Source organism: Ictidomys tridecemlineatus, chromosome 16, assembly GCF_052094955.1.
Source record: "Ictidomys tridecemlineatus isolate mIctTri1 chromosome 16, mIctTri1.hap1, whole genome shotgun sequence".
In the NCBI taxonomy this organism is placed as follows: Eukaryota; Metazoa; Chordata; class Mammalia; order Rodentia; family Sciuridae; genus Ictidomys; species Ictidomys tridecemlineatus.
Genome location: NC_135492.1, coordinates 3786161 through 3798840, shown reverse-complemented (window position 1 = coordinate 3798840; position 12680 = coordinate 3786161). Strand labels below are relative to the sequence as shown.

The following is a 12680-nucleotide window of genomic DNA, read 5'->3' as shown; positions in this document are numbered from 1 at the left end:
TCTGGAAAAAAAAAGCAGGAAATACACAGGTGCAGATTTAGTCTGTGTTGTCCTATATGGAATGAAATCCCCATTTACATCCTCTTTGGTGCCTGTCAGGGTGGGAGGTGGAAGCCTCCCAGCTTCTACTCTCAACATAAGAAATTCATTCCCAATTTCAGATGGAGTGCCTCTGAATTCAGTCTGTTTCAAGATTGTTAATTGTCAGTAGTTATCAAATGACACTATAATCTCTCCTTGTTTGAATGCATGCCAGAGATGTAGGAAAGGTTGGTGAAGAGTGAGTATCAGTTTACACAGAGTCAGAAGAAAGAGAGAAGGAAGCATACAAGCACAGCTTGAATATCTTCTCATTCTGTTATGTTTTGACAACTTGGAGGCTTTGTTACCTAAACCTCTCTTTCTCAGCCTAGTCAGACAAAGAATTTGACTCAGACTTGAGATGATAAACTGGTATAATTTCCAAACACTCAGACATGGCATCACTCGCATCAGGAATCTGTTGAGTGTCTCAAAAGTGACAATTGTTCTTACAAGACTCCTCCTAAACCAGCTCCCAGGGTCTGCTCTCCATCCACATTTACCAAAAAGCAGGGAGCCACCTGCTCAGATACCTCTTGGCCTAATGAAAAATCTGAGATCATTTTTTGGGGTTCTGGTGCTGGATGTGCTCTCTGTGGTGATATCTGCCATGAGATGGGTGAGTAGTGATTTGTGGTTCACCTGGCCGTGCAGGATACTGTTCTCCTCTTTTGTCCTTTCACACCCATTGGTCATGGACATGCATTATTTTCAGAGACAGAGGTTATTCTTTGCTCTAAAATCTGTCTAAAACTTGCTGGCTACTGCAGGGATCTCTTAATGGTGGCACAGGACGTAGCTTGGATTGACATTACTCAGTGCATCCATCAGTGTCATCTTGTTCACCCCGTTTTTTAGGGGACTTCTGGCCATCTGGGTACTGGCACACAACCTGAATGTGCTGGGAAGGTGGCGGTGGCCCGAACAAGACAAATCATCTTTCTGTATTAATAAACCAGGAAGATTAAGTGGTCAGCAAAGACACACAGGCAAAGAACCTGCAGAGGCCCAGAAATCTCACCTGACTCAATGACCAAACGTCCCAGATACCAGCTCTTTGTAAAGAACTCTGCTAGGGACTAGGGGTGTAATAGTGGATAGTACAGAGACCCTGCTCCAGAAAAGTTCACATTCTGGAAAGTTAAACAAAGGTGGAATCCAACAATGTTGTACATAAAGAGGACAACAAAAAGAGAAATGTGTTCCAGGGAAAATAGAGGTTGTCCAGGGGAGGAAGTGGCTCCGTGTGAAGAGGTGGTGTTTAAAGCCTTTACCAGATGAAGTTTTTTCTGAGCTGGGTTTTGAAGGATGATTAAGAGTCTTCTGGGCTGGGGCTGTGACTCAGTGGTTGAGTGCTTGCCTAGAATGTAAGGCCCTGGGTTTGATTCTCAGCACTGCATAGAAATAAATAAGGAAAGAAAGAAAGAAGGAAAAAAAGGTTCATCAACAACTAAAAAAAATATTTTTAAAAAAGTCTTCTCTGAGCAAGAGGGCATTGTAAGCAGAGGAAAGTGCATGAGTAGTTATTTAGATATAACTTTTTTGGGGTGGAATTTAAGGGTTTTGTAATGAGAAAACCCAAGGAGACAAAAAATGATTAGAGGACATTTAATTCCAATGTTTCACTTGAGTTTCTTATAAGAAGCAATAACCTTTGGGCATAATGATAACTCATTGAATTTTTTATTAATACTTTTTACAAACCTGAGCTCAAAGATAAAAATGGGCATGTCTCATGACTCACTGCCAACTGCCAAGGTGGAGGGCGCACCTGGCTTCTGCAATAGGGGGTGGGGCACAGGTGATTTCTTCTACTGGCTGTACACCCAGCTCCACTTTCTTTCCAAGCATATAAATATGCCAGACTGACTTCATTGACTCACAGCTGCTCACAGAAGGCAAGCTTGGCACCTTCGCCAGTGAAAAGATAGCTCACATAGCTGGAAGTCAAACTCAGAGGAGAAAATTTTGGAAGGAAAGTAGTGATGGAACTGATCCCAAACTTTTCCATGGAAACCTGTGTTCTCCTGGGAATCAGCCTGGTGCTCCTCTACCTGTGAGTAACTGTCCCAGTTCCTCTCCTCTTGAAACTTCCCATATCTGTGAGTAAGAGTTTTAGTGATATGATTTGATTTGGAGCATAAACTTCTGATTTAGTCTCAATTTGTACCTAGATTAATCAGCCGGAGTTCTGTAGAGGCAGATTACAAACAACTAGACACCTTCTGAAAAGTCATGCACCCTCTGCAAACTTTCAGAATTCTGGGGGTAAAGAGGAGTCTTCACAAGTTTCTGTGTCATTGTCTATCTTTTGTGTTCTATGTGCAGTACAAGAGATGTATAGAAGGCTTGTATCCTGTGGAACAGGTGGTTCCTGCTTCTCATCCCATGTCCCAGCACCATTTGTAAAATGTACCAAGTGCACCCCAGGTGCTACCACAGGCTCAAACTCAGTTCTTCCCTCTGTTCTCTTCCCTTTCAGAGAAACAGTCCTCCCTCTAAAAACTCAATACCTTCACCCTGAAATATGCAACTACTGCTGAATAATGAAACTATTGAGCAAAGACTTGGGAGAAATTTTGAGCTTTTATTCTTTAAGTTATCATAAGTGTCAAGATTTGTTTCTTTCTTGATTTGAAATCTAATGGCAGCTCTAAGAGACAGAAGTTAACAAGCCAATTTTGTATTTTAAACATTTTCCCATGATATTCCAGTACAGGAGCATGAATAAAATAATCTAGTAGAAGAATTCCTTTAAGTAGTGGAATTCCTGGGCTGTGGATGTGGCTCAGTGGGAGAGAGCTCATCTGGCATGTGTGAGGCACTGGGTTTGATCTTCAGCACCACATAAAAATAAATAAATAAAATAAAGGTATTGTGTCCGCCAACAACTAAAACAAATATTTAAAAAATAGTGGGATTCCTGGTTTCATGGATCAGGTAAAAAGAGCAGTTACTTCTGACTGAGAGTAGAAGACATTGCCCCAAAGAGATCTTTGACTTCTACCTTAAATCCACTTTTATGAGAGTTGGCATTCATAATGATGTGAAAATAGAAAATATAAACCTGGTGGTAACAATTGAAGTAAAGGGTGGTATTCAGGCATTTGTTGTATCTATTTTCCCTCCAGTGGCATTTTAAAATTAATAGAAATGTTTTAATTTTATTCTATTCAATAGTGCAATTTTTTTGAGGTATGTTCCTCACGTTCCTTCTGAAGGTCAAAATAGGACCCTAGGGTTCTGTATTTGTGAAAACCAATCTGTTTAAAAATGTCCCATCTTTTTTGAACAATTGAAGGAATATTAATCTAATACATACATCCATGATGTAGATTGCACATATCTTTAAATATACCTTCCCAGCTGGTTATTCTTATTCAACAGTTTCCCCATATGCCAAGGTTCTTAATCTCTTACAGCAGATGAGTAAAGGAGAACATGGACGAGGGATGCAATAAAAGGCATCCAGATAGGAGTTATGAAAAAGTGAGAGAATATTTCTCTCTGCTGAGGGAAGAAGGTCCAGAGTGGGGACAACCCCCACTGGAGGCCACTAGAGAGGCCAACGTGATGGTATCAAGTCATCTTCCTGAACTGACACCAGTGAGTGAAATGACTTAGAAGAAATTTAGGCTGAATTGCTCAGGAATTTTTAAGTTCATGTTTGGGGACTTATATCAGATATTCACTGTAGCATTTGGGAGCCTAATGATGGAATTAGCTGCTCTGAGCTAAGTATTGTGACTTTTGGAGTCTCTCAGGAAATGTGAGAGAGGAGATGATTAGCAGATGTGATTAGGGCCATTGGAGTTTTGTTGTTATTCATGGCCTACATGTTACCTGCCTGGCTTCATGGCTCCCATTCTTGATAAGTGACTCTTGAGCCACTATATACACACAGTCACAATCCCTTGATCTGGATTTCTCTTCCACTTTATATATATGGGACCTATTCACATGTATATTTTAAAAAGCTGGGAATTCCTGGGCCAATGCCTCTTCCTTTTTTTGGGAACTGTTCTTAATTATCGCCAGGTGAGTATCATTTGAGCTCCCTGTTTTGCCTCTTATGGTTGCAAACATCTGCTTAGTTACATAAGTAGAAATTCAGCTCCATGAGAGAAGTTTCAAGATTTCTAAGCTTCAGAAACTGTGTGAGATCCCCATCCAAAGCACAGTGAGGTTTACCCTGGGGCTCTGTTTACAACTCCTCCTGGCCTCAGGTTTCCTTCTGTTGATGAGCTCAGGACTCTGGCACATCCACATTGTAAGCTGTGGACTTTATGTTCAGCAAACTGTGAGCATTCTCAGAGGATTTTTATTTTTCTCAGTGCAGGTTATAGGAAGACACACTCAAACCTCTGGGATGCTTTATTTGTACAGTTAAAATATTACAAATAAAACTTAGCATGAGGAAGATTAATTGCTTAGTTTCTATGATGAAAACTCAGAGCCAGTGTCTAACTATCTGTGTCCTATGGGCAGAGAGGTAGCAACTTCCCTTTTCCAAGTTGAGCTACAACATAGGGCAAGTTATCTTTTTATTTGCTCACTATGTCACTTACTTACTCAACAACAGGATTGTGATAACATAAATCTTTTAGGCTAGAAGAGGTTGCTGGTGTCCTTAAGTCCCTAATTTTACTAGAATTCTAGTTAAAACCTGAGATAAATTAAAATGATCCTCAATGAGGAGATAAAAGTTTATGCGTGGCCCTGGGAAACACTCACTTTCCTCACCCTGTGTTTCCTCATGTGCCCATGGAGGTGATAATTCAGAAGGTCCAAGTATTTATGAGACAACATAAGTAGAAGAAGAAATATTGCAGAAGAGAAGCATGTTGTATTCATAGACAAGGGAAATTGGTTGATTATGTATAATAGAGAAAATCCAAGTGACTTTACATATTTTATTTCAAACATTGCATATTTTCTCTTTTCTCCTCAGAAGCCTCTGAATAAGAGCTTCTCTCTAACCACCTGTTAGAAACAAGAAGCCTGATTTCATGAGATTTGGGTCATTTAATGCAATGTCAGTACATTTGCAACAGTAATGTAATTTCATTTTGTTCTTCTTCCTAGGGTTTGTCTAATTTTGACACAGAATGTTATAAAAAGTATGTAAAAACATGGGGGTGAGTATTCTGGAAATTTATCTTTGGTAGACTTGTTATGATGTGGTGCCCCAAAGCATGAGGACAACCTCAGCCCCGAGCTTTTGGATGCAACCCTCTGTGCTGCAAAGTCCTTAGAGGCTTGTCCTACCAAAGGTTCTGCATCTCACCATGAATCTGGGTCTACAGTCTGACTTAGGTTAAGAATGTTGCATGTTTTGGCTTTTCTCCTGCTTTTGATGACCCAGAGTTTCCAGCCTTAGTTTGTGTCCAATGCCTGGCTATTCCTATCTTCCAGATTTTTCTTTCTTTTTGTCCCCTTTAGATGAATAAAATGTATTATTTGAGAATTGTTTTTTAAAATCATTGGCTTATAAATTTATGGCATAATCTATTTCCTCCATTGATTTCCTTTTAATTTAAAGACAAATTCTCTTATTTAAATTTTAGATTTAATGTATGCTTTTGAACAAAAGGCTGGGAGGTACTGGGAAGCAGATGGGAAACCATTTCTGTTCAGATTTTTTCATTTCCTTAACTTTCTTTCTTCTTTTATATTTTCATGATTATTGTTGCTCATATGCCATTTTTAAGTTTTCAGTGTTGACTTTTCAATAAAGCATTTCTTTCTCTTCTTCATCCATTTGATGTTGAGACCAGACATAGGATATAGTTCCACTAGTGAGTTTCCTGGTGAATTGATAGGGTTTATATTGGAGGGTGCCTCAGCTAAGTATAGCAACTATTCTCTTTTAGAGCTGGTGGGGGATTGGTGGGAGCCAAAGAAGACATGTAATAATTTTGCTCTCCACTAAAAATAGTGGTAGAAGACATTGACTCTTCTTCTTTATCTTCTCTTATCAATCCCCAGAAAGCCACAGGCCTGGCCAGAGTGTTCTGCTCAGTTGACATGGCCCAAGGACACAACATGTGATCCAAGGATACAACATGCTCCACTGGGTCTCCAAATCCCCCATTTTAGCTACCACTTGAAAAACTTAATAATTGTGAGAAGTTATTCAATTGTCTGCCTTCAATTTTTTTCACAAACCTATATTTGGCTATGTAAAAAGTTATGGAGACTATGGGCTGAGGCTGCAGCTCAGTGGCAGAGCACTTGCCTAGCACGTGTGAAGCACTGGGTTTGATCCTTAGCACCATATGAAAATAAACAAATAAAGGCATTCTGTCCACCAATAATTACAATAAATAATAAATAAATAAGTTATGGAAAATAGTGTAGGCAATACTATTGTATTCACTATCTAGATTTAACAAGTGTTCCAATGCTATTTCTAATTATGATCTCTTAGGTGGTGTATTTTGTCTCTTTCTACCTACTTTATCTACATTACCCTTTATGCTATGAAGACTGCAGTGTCTTCTGAGGTCAGAATCCTCAACTAGAACTTTATGTTGCTATGTATTGTAGGGCTAGGCAGGTAGAATAGGTAACATCAGGATCGAAGTCTGGATTTCTGCTGCAAAATCTGGCCTGTTAGATTTAATAAGCCCTATTTTTCTAACACAGCATATATGATGGTTGACAGCCTGTTTTGTTTATTATGGAGCCAAGCACTATCAAAACAGTGCTCATCAAAGAATTTTATTCTGTCTTCAGTAACCGGTGGGTAAGCATTCACTTTTCAACATTTTCACATTTAATTAGTTATATTTAAGTTTTAATGTATTCTTTTCAGTTATACATGACACTAGAATGTCTTTTGACATATTATACATACAATGTACAACTTCCCAAGCCTGTGTTTGGACATAATGTGAAGTTTCTCTAGTTGTGTATTCATATACGAAGATAGGAAAGTTGTGTGTGATTCATTCTACAGTATTTTCTATTCTCATCCCCTCACCCTTCCATTTGTTCCCCTTTGACTAATTCAAAGTAACATTTATTTATTTATTAACTGAATTTTTATCCTGAGATATTTATAGATTCAGAGGTCATTCCTTGCCAAAAAAATTATCAGGCAGTTGCATGTATAATTTATTCTGTTTTACCCAATGATAATTTTTTACATGACTATAAATTTATTAAGTTCCTATTTCTATAGTAACAGGAAATTGATACAATCTAAGTTTTTATTTTTATTTTTCCTGTTTTTTGTGCCTATATGTATGAGTGTGCAGCTCTGTGCAAATGTATCACATGCCTACATTTGTGCAGTTTTAGATTGTGTTTTTAATGTGTTTTCACCAATTCTTCATTAACCTTAGAAATGTGCCTGGTTTCTTGTGTGTTGACGACAGTGGTCAACGTTTGCACCTACAAATAGGGAAAATCCTATCTGTATGCTTTTTATTTGTTTGTTTTTCTTTTCCTCTGACATTAGCTGGGAATTCCAGTGTGAGATTGTATAAGAGCTATGAGAGTGAACATTTCTTTAGAAGGATATAGACTTTAATCTTCCAAAGTTTACCCCAATTTTAGATGAGGCTGATGTGTGTGTGTGGATTCCCATACAATCTCTATCTTCACTTTTTAAAAACTTTGGGGACTGGGTTTAGCTCAGTTGGTAGAGTGATTGCCTCAAAGACACAAAGTCTGGAGTTAAATTCTCAGCATCACAAAAAATTTTTTAAAATCTTTGATTAGTGTATGATAATTGTGGATGATAATAAGATTTGCTGCTATGTTTAATAATACATATATTTCACACTGCCCAAATCCAGCCTCTATTTACTTCCCAACATGTTCAAATCACTAATCTACACTCAGATGAATATTTTTACTTGTCTTTCTGTATGTGACTGAGCATACATTGTAGAATTATTCCTGATGCTTGGGAGAAAGCATTCAGTTTGCCACCAGTAAGTGTATGGTTAGCTGAAATGGATTTTTTGTAGAATCTCTTTGTCAAGTTGAAAAAACTTTCCTCTGTTTCTAATCTCCTAAATTTTACAGTGAATGAGTGTTGAAAGCATATATTTATTTTTGGGTGGGGTGGGACTGAAGATTGAACACAGCGGCACTCAACCACTGAGCCACATCTTTGGTCCTATATTGCACTTTATTTAGAGACAGGGTCTCACTGAATTGCTTAGCACCTCACCATTGCCGAGGCTGGCTTTGAACTTGTGATCATCCTGTCCCAAACTCCCGAGCTGCTGGGATTACAGGCATGACCACTGTGCCTGGCTGGAAGCATACATTTTAGTACAAAAATATATTATATATGCTGGAACTAAATTTCAGGGGTTTTGCTTTGGTGGGCTAGCACCCAGGTGAAAAATAGAATTATCTTTCTTTCCCCCTCTTCCCTTGTAGAAAATATTGGAAGAAATTCCATTAATAACGTGTTTTTTTTCTGTATGTCTTTTATTTATTTGTTTTTCTTTTCTCTGACATTAGCTGAGAGTTTTATGTAGACAAAATATTTTATGTTTCAAATATTATTATTTTTAAAATTATCATATCTAAGCACCCCTTTATCAAGATGCTTATGTTGTAAATGCATGTAAAGACAGAACTGATCTTAGGTAACATATAGTTGACCAAGAACATCTGTTATCTGTCACCAACCCATTTCTCCTCTGCAATAGCCCTGGGGGTTGTACTAGGTCTTCTTAGGTCTTCTTCCTGTCTATTCCTCTGGAAAAAGCTTTCAACCAAAGGAAATTTTACATGTAAACAAGGGTTGGAATATAAAGTCCAAAAATGATGTGAGGTACCTGGGTGTCTCTTCCAAACTCTTAGGTGGTTAGGCATTTGGAATAAATACTATTGAATGTCTGACATAGTAGGCAGTGGATGTTATAGTTAAAGCTTCATCCCAGGGCTTCACAAACTGATTTCCAGACCACTCATATATAATCAAATCAAGCCTTTATTCAGGCACACTGGTGGCAGCTGACCAGAACATAAAACTGTTCCCCTGATCAGCCCCAAACAATTGCAAGGGCATTTTTTATAAGCCTGTTTAGGGCGTCTAGTCAGTGCAAGCAAGTCAGGAAACAGAAGTGGGACAGTGCAGTCAAGCAGAGGTAAGCCTAACCAATCAGAGTTAGCCCAGTCACCCCTGTTACAGAAACAGAGCCCAGTTACTCTAGTTACAGAAACAATACCCCATTAGGTAGTTCTGTGTTCTTAAAGGTTTCTATAGCAAAAGGAAAAGAACATCTTGTCCCAGTCATGACTTTTCTACTTGGCATGGTTGTTTTACAGGATGAAGTCATAAAACAAAATGGAGTCACATTTGCTCCTACTATCACATTTCCCACTGGTTTTAGTAGGTTTGATGTCAATCTTGCACATCATTAGGCTTAAGTCCAGGTGTTCTTTTTCTACTATCACACACTAAAATTTTTTTAAATAAAGCTTGTTTAACAAACTTTTGCAACTGTGGAGACCTCCACATTTATGTAGACAAAATATCTTTTCCTTTGACTCCAGAGTTTTGGTCTAGTGGGATTTATGAAAAAAGCCATCACCATGTCTGGGGACGAACAGTGGAAGAGAATAAGAACACTGCTGTCTCCAACCTTCACTAGTGGAAAATCAAGGAGGTAATAAAATAGGAAGGTTTTTCATTGGAAACTTAAAGGATTAATCTGGGTATGGGTAGAAAGTGAGAGAGATAGTAGTCCCTTTCAAACGGATAGTCCTCTGAATTTGAACTTCCTAAAAATGTTTTTTTGTCTTTATGTTTTAGAAGAGGTATAATGGGAATATTATAAATGTCTCATATTTCTTCATTCTGGGAAAGCCATAGTGTTGGGGACTGAGTCTCCTCACTTAACTATGCATGATCTTTTGTTTTGTGCATAGATATTCCCCATCATTAACCAGTCTGGAGATGTGTTGGTGAATAACATGAGACTGGAATCAGAGAAGGGCAAGTTTATCAACTTGAAAGAGTAAGTAGCAGGGCAGTTATGGCATTCCAAGCTCCACCAGGAGCCCCATCCAACTGCCTTCTGAATTCCAAATGTTGAGCTAGTGCAATGAGCAGACAAAAGCAAGTTTGGAGTCACAACTCCAACTGTTCATCCAAGAAGAAGCTTCTCCCAGGTGGAGACAGGGAAGCTGGGGAGAAAGGATCTCTCCTGTATCCACCAAGGTTTGTTTGGCTGCTATTTGTGACTTTGGATATACTAGAAGACAAAATACTGTCAAGGTCAAGGTCACCTTATTTGAGCCCTCTAGGAAGACTCAGTTATTCCACCCTTGTCCTGCTGAAGCTCAGTTTGAACAAAACTATCATCATTCACATTCTTTTTGTGCTACTGTAGTATGTCTGATTATGGATCTTATCCCTGTTTGGGTAAGCTTCTTGAGTTCAGAAGTGAGTCTAACTCACCTCACTGTGCCCATCACTCCTGGAACAAGGGCAGTACTCATTTGCAACTCATAAAGGCCTCATAGTAAGTGTGAAGGATCATGGAGTCATCTGAGAGTTCAGCAGATAACGGTGAGTGTGTGGCTCACTGCTTGTCTTGCCTGGGTATGTGAACTTACTCCTACTTTTTGCTGCATGTGTAGTGGAAGGATTGGGAAGAGGCACTGGTTTTAACTTTCCATGTCTTTCTCTATTCAGCATCTTTGGAGCCTATAGTATGGATGTGATCACAGCGACATCATTTGGAGTGAACATTGATTCTCTCAACAACCCACAAGATCCCTTTGTGGAGAAAGTCAAGAAGCTGTTAAAATTTCATTTCTTTGACCCTTTGCTTCTCTCAATAAGTATGTGGACTACCATGTTATTAGTTCCCTCTCTCTATTTAAATAAGATCATTATTGATACATAATTAACAATCTTTTAATTACCCCACTTAATTATACAATTAAATTGTTCAGTATGAAGATATACTCAACCATCACTAGTGACCATTTTTCAACTCAGAACCAGACTACCATTTCATTATAAACTCTGTATTCCTCAAGCCTAAGCAACCATGGATTTATTTTCTAACTATAGATTTGCTGATACTGTGAATTTTCTACTAACAAATCCTACAATATTTGTCTTTGCATGTCTGACTTCTTTCATTTATCATTGTATTTTCAAATTCTTTCATCCTGAAGCATGCGTGAGTACTTCATTTCCTTTTTAAAAAAATTATTTATTTATTTGTTCTAATGAATTATACATGACAGTAGAATGCATTCCACTACATAAAACACAAATGGAGCACAACTTTTCACTTTTTTGTACTTGTACATGAAGTAGATTCACACCATTTGTGTCATCATACATGTTCCTAGGGTAATGATGTCCATCTCATTCCACCATCACTACTACACCCATCGCCCCTCCATTTCCCTTGCCCTATCCAAAGTATCTCCATTCCTCGGATAACCCCCGCCCCCATTATGGATCAGCATTCACTTATGAGAGAAAACATTTGACTTTTTGTGTTTTGGGATTGGCTTACTTCACTTAGCATGATATTCTCCAACTGTATTCATTTTTGTAAAAATTCCATGAATTTATTCTCTTTTAATGCTGAATAATATTCCATTGTGTATATGTACCACACTTTCCTTATCCATTCTTCTGTTGATGGAAATCTAGGTTGGTTCTACAGTTTAGCTATTGTGAATTGAGCTGATATAAACATTAATGTGGCTGCATCACTGTATTATGCTGATTATTAGTTCTTTGGGTATAAACCAAGAAGTGGGATAGCTGGGTCAAATTGTGGTTCCACTCCAACTTCTCTGAGGAATCTCTATACTGCTTTCCAAAGTTGTTGCACCAATTTGCAGTCCCACTAGCAATGTAAATGCCTTTCCACTCACATTCACACCAACATATATTTCTGCTTGTATTCTTCATAACTGCCATTCTGACTGGAGTGAGATGAAATCTTAGAGTAGTTTTGATTTGCATTTCTCTAATTACTAGAGATATTGAACATTTTTTTATACATTTGTTGATCACTTGTGTTTCTTCTTCTGAGAAATGTTTGTTCAATTTCTTAGCCCATTTTTTGATAGGGTTATTTGCTATTTTTGTGTTAGATTTTTTGAGTTCTCTATATATCCTGGAGATTAGTGCTCTATATGATGTGCATGTTGTCAAAACTTGCTCCCATTCTTTAGGCTCTCTCTTCACCTTATTGATTGTTTCTTTTTTTTTTTTTTGATAAGAAGCTTTTCAGTTTGAATCCATCCCATTTATTGTTTATTGATTTTATTTCTTGCACTTTAGGAGTCTTGTTAAGGAAGTCAGAATCTAATCTGACATAATGAAAGTTTGGGGTACTTTTTATTCTATTAGGTGCAGGATCTCTGGCCTAATTACTAGGTCCTTGATTCACTGTGAGTTAAGTTTTTTGCATGGTGAGAGGTAGGGACTTAATTTCACATTGCTACATATGGATTTTCAGTTATCCCCGAACCATTTGTTGAAGAGGCTTTTTTCCCCAGTTAATGTTTTTGGCACCTTTGTCTAGTATGATATAACCACATTCATGTGGGTTTGTCTCTGTGTCTTCTATTCTGTACCATTGGTCAGCAAG

General features: G+C 38.1%; 1 pseudogene across 1 annotated transcript in view; it reads left to right on the top strand.

Moving 5' to 3' along the window:
• The first annotated feature begins 1979 nt into the window (after window positions 1-1979).
• The window catches only part of LOC144371452 (cytochrome P450 3A9-like), a 28113-nt pseudogene continuing 17412 nt past the window's right edge, over window positions 1980-12680 (top strand). Inside the window, exons 1-7 of the transcript XR_013431449.1 lie at window positions 1980-2136; window positions 4024-4119; window positions 5167-5219; window positions 6730-6829; window positions 9607-9735; window positions 9982-10070; window positions 10751-10899. The product of XR_013431449.1 is annotated as a cytochrome P450 3A9-like (transcript). The remainder of the gene's footprint in view (window positions 2137-4023; window positions 4120-5166; window positions 5220-6729; window positions 6830-9606; window positions 9736-9981; window positions 10071-10750; window positions 10900-12680) is intronic.